Raw genomic sequence first — 4,899 nt, 5'->3', positions numbered from 1 at the left:
CATCTTACACTAATCTTTTCATTCTTACTTACTTCGAACACCCAACAACTGACATGATCTGATTACATTTTCTGGTCTTTGTCCATCACTACGATTTTTTCTCTGTATTCCTTCCACCATACAAAAGTTTATCTCCTTTCTTCTGGTAAGGGCTGCTGTAGACTTCATTCTTCGCCTACTCTTTTCATTGCCTCTTCTTGTTGCACCTTATTTGGTCATTAAATACGTTTGAAGTTCCTCGATAACACCGCATTCCAAATACTTATAGTTTCCTCTGTTCCGGATTTCCAAGATTAATTTCCACGCCATGGAATGCTATAGATGCTGAGTATTCTGGGAACTGCAAGCAGCCTATGTCATGTTCTCCAGCCGATATTTGTTTGGTGATGTTTCAGGCGTTCCACCAGCATGGGTGTGTGACTCGCATTCTCAAAGCTTCTTCCTCCATTGCTGGTGGTAGGCAGGATGATGGGTTTTGGGAAATGTCAGCATCACGCCCCATAGAGGCGTCAGAACCATCGGTTGAAAAACCCGCGGCAAAATATATGGGTTTTCTGTTAAAACGGGCAGCGAGGGAGAAAATTTAAAGAAGCACTTCGTTGTGTGTACAACTTTTGTTTAACATTATATATCCGGAAAAACATGTAAGAGAGAAACAACTTGTGTAGTTCTTTAAATGCTTACCGTACTTAGAACCGACTGTGAGAAAGAAATCGAAACCGCACATTTTGGTAGCAAAGAATAGCGTTTTCCTTCTTGTAGTCGACTTAAGCAGAAAATCTGTATATTGCAGTTTAAAAAGTTTCGTAGCCTGTGGCACAACGCATCATTTTGTACAGTATCATATACATGCTCATCCAACATATGCACAGTCTTACACAAACACAATAATTTTATATTTGGCCGCAAAAGCGTTCACAACGAGGACGTTTTCACAGGAATAAATTGTTCCAGTCACCGACCAAGGTTTTCGGGAGGCTTACCTTGGTTTCAAGGCGTATGCCGAAACCGCGAACCTATAATGAGCCGGATTTCAAACACCCCGCTCCAGTCTTAGGAGTGGAAAACGGGAAGGTTACAAAAAAATGTATAGCCTATGTCTGTACGACTGTTCAGTAAAGTATCACGTAAAGATTACAAGTAAATCGTTGAAGAACTTTTCGAAATTTTCGCTAACAATGTTTTCCCTTTATGTATTACTACAGACTGCTACCACTTGTTTTTTGTGGATAAAGTAGACTACTCATTTGTTTCTATACTTTATCGCAATACGTCTCAGGATTTCACGCTTATTATTCAACCTACACTGTCGAAGAATTTATCCGCTTCGAAAATACTTTGCAGATGTCCCGAATTAACATTTATTCTCTCTAACATGACCAAGCATCAGTTCCACTTTGACTATCGCAATTTACAAGATAACCATATTGTCTTCCTTCCTTTTACCGAAACACTAAAGAAGTTAGGGTCTTCCTTCCTGGCCACATCGAAGTTATTGGTGTCTGAGCAAATAAATCGGCCTGAGAAAGAACAGGGCAAGACAAAAGCTGCTGTTTTGCTGAAAACGAAACACCATTTGAGATTTAGCGAACATCAGAAAACCTAAATGTCTGACAGATCAACTAGGGGATGCAGTAGTTAAGAGAATGCCCTAGCATTCGAGACGACACTTCAAATCCCAGTCGGACCATCCACATTCCTCTTTCTCTTTTTCTCTCTCTCTCTCTCTCTCTCTTTCTCTCTCTCTGTCTCTGTATGTCTCTCTCTCTCTTTTTACCGTTATACTTCTGACGGGTTAGATGCTGCCCGCCACGAATTTAAATTCGTGTCGTACTTCCAAAGTCCGTCGTGTGTTACTTTGTTCAAATGGTTCAAATGGCTCTGAGCACTATGGGACTCAACTCCTGAGGTCATTAGTCCCCTAGAACTTAGAACTAGTTAAACCTAACTAACCTAAGGACATCACACACATCCATGCCCGAGGCAGGATTCGAACCTGCGACCGTAGCGGTCTCGCGGTTCCAGACTGCAGCGCCTAGAACCGCACGGCCACTTCGGCCGGCTGTTACTTTGTTCGCAAGATAGCAGACTGCTTCACTTCGTCTACTTTGTTGGCCTCAGTTTTGATGTTATGTGTATCTCTGCTATCATTCCCGCTTCGCTTGATTATTTTTGTCTTTCTTTGATTTTCTCTCAGTCCATAGTGTGTGTACATTAGTGATTAGGCTGTCCACTCCACTTAACATGTCTTCCAATTTTTCCTCATTTTCATTAAGGATAGCAATGGCTTTAGCGCATTTTATCGTTCACATCAATTTTGATCCAGCTATCGAACCTTCCTTTTATTTCCATCATTGTTTCTTTCAAGTAAAAACTGAACAGTAAGGGTGAGAGACTACGTCTATGTCTTTCATTTTTTGTCAGCCGAACACTTCGTTCTTGCTCTTCCACTCACATTTCTCCCTCTTGATTTTCCTACATATTGTTCGTCTTTCAATGTAGCTTACACGTATTTTCCAGAAATTATCGAACATCTTGCACCATTTTACATTGTCGAACACCATTTTTAGGTCGACGAATTCTATGAAAGTGTCTTGATTTTTCTTCAGTCTTACTTTCATTATCAAGAGCAACTCCAGCACTATCTTTCTGGTGCCTTTCCTAAAGCCAAATCGATCGTCATCTTATAGTTCCTCAATTTTCTTGTACGTTCGTATTCGGCATACATAGGAAAACAAATTCACTACTGTACAACTACGTTATTGATTACTAACTGATGGAAACCGTATCTGAAGAAAAATATCAAGGATTAACTATCCAGTTCGACCTTAAATGGAATTACCATAAAAAACAAATAATATGAAGAGCTAAATAAATATAAAATTTGTATTGGAAACATCACCACCACATTTAGTGATTGGGAAGTATATAAATATGCATTAAAAATAGCAAATAGCAATTTCTCAATCTACATCGTACCACTCTTCTATTACTACATGCCAGCCACTTGGAGCGCTAGCATCGCTTTAGCTATCAAAACGTTGCATTTTTCATGCCCTGTAGTGTTTCGCGGCTGTTTGTCGCAGATTGCGTTTCTGTCTTCACTCATGTAGAAAATACAATCTTCTAAAATCAGATGAAGACATAATCGAGAGCTTACACTGAAAATCACACACATCCGCCCTGGTAATGGGTTGCCAGCCTGATGCCAACATGAGAGAGGAGGCGATGCCAATAAACCGTTCTATTACCGTAACAGGTTAAAGTGACTTGCGCCAGTGCTCAGACCACAAACAGCCTCCCACGTTCGAAAAAGCGTTCACTGAAACGCGAAGTCAGCCTTGCCTTCACTGCTTCCAGGACAGAGGTGACGCCACCGTTCCTGGAAGCGTCTGTGCGACGCCGAGGTGCAGTGCTAATAACGTCAGCGCACACTGCGTTCGAACGACACTCCGTTTCTGTTCCACTATGGCAGGCAAAACACAATGTGTGCAGAGGAACAATTTCCTTATGTTCTACTTGATTGAAAAGGGTTCCTTTTAAAAACATGTCCTCATTAATTCTACTTCACTGCTTCGTATTGTTATTTTCTCCTATACAGGGTGTTACAGAAAGGTACGGCCAAACTTTCAGGAAACATTCCTCACACACAAATAAAGAAAAGATGTTCTGTGGACATGTGTCCGGAAACGCTTAATTTCCATGTTATAGCTCATTTTAGTTTCGTCCACCTACACTCAATGGAGCTCGTTATCATGATTTCATACGGGATACTCTACCTGTGCTGCTATAACATGTGCCTTTACAAGTACGACACAACATGTGGTTCATGCACGATGGAGCTCCTGCACATTTCAGTCGAAGTGTTCGTACGCTTCTCAACAACAGATTCGGTGACCGATGGACTGATAGAGGATGACCAATTCCATGGCCTCCACGCTCTCCTGACCTCAACCCTCTTGACTTTCATGTATGGGGGCATTAAAAAACTCTTGTCTGCGCAACCCCGGTACCAAATGTAGAGACTCTTCGTGCTCGTATTGTGGACGGCTGTGATACAATACGCCATTCTCCAGGGCTGCATCAGGGATTCCATGCGACGGAGAGTGGATGCATTTATCCTTACTAACGGAGGAAATTTTGAACATTTCCTGTAACAAAGTGTTCGAAGTCACGCTGGTACGTTCTGTTGCTGTGTGTTTCCATTCCATGATTAATGTGATTTAAAGAGAAGTAATAAAGTGAGCTCTAACATGGAAACTAAGCGTTTCCGAACACATGTCCACATAACATATTTTCTTTCTTTGTGTGTGAGGAATGTTTCCTGAAAGTATGGCCGTACCTTTTTGTAACACCCTGTATATGCTACATATTTAACTCAACACGTTGGCATCATGAAACCTAAGTACCTCCCGTCGTACCGAATATTAAAATAACTTACGAAAATGAAATCTGGCAACGTCCTCTACAGTAACTGAATTTCAAAAAATGACCACCCCGTCATTTTCAAGGCACAAATGGGACAAGAGATCGCTGTGCGTGGCATGGACGGGGCTGTAAAAACATCGGTTTACTCGGCTGCTATCCCGTAACTTACTTGAATGGTATCATTGATTTGGCAACTTACAGTCTCTGTTAGCGCAATGGGTAGCTTCTTTCTTTATAAAAAGTAGGATGTTGATTGACAGTCTTGGTAAAAATATATGCTAATACATAAAATAACTTTACTGGTGGGATCTTCTTGGGTTCTCATTCGCCTAGCAACGTTACCTCGAAGTGTCTTCGGAACTGATGATAACTAATAAGAAATTACGATATTTATGATATTGCAGTGCCTGTGTTATTCCGAATTATGATGCAATGTTCCTTTGAACATGCGTGCATATCCAAAGGAACAGG

The sequence above is a fragment of the Schistocerca piceifrons genome, chromosome 5, assembly GCF_021461385.2.
Source record: "Schistocerca piceifrons isolate TAMUIC-IGC-003096 chromosome 5, iqSchPice1.1, whole genome shotgun sequence".
Lineage (NCBI taxonomy): Eukaryota > Metazoa > Arthropoda > Insecta > Orthoptera > Acrididae > Schistocerca > Schistocerca piceifrons.
The sequence above is the reverse complement of the archived record's forward strand: the minus strand, read 5'-3'. Positions refer to the sequence as shown.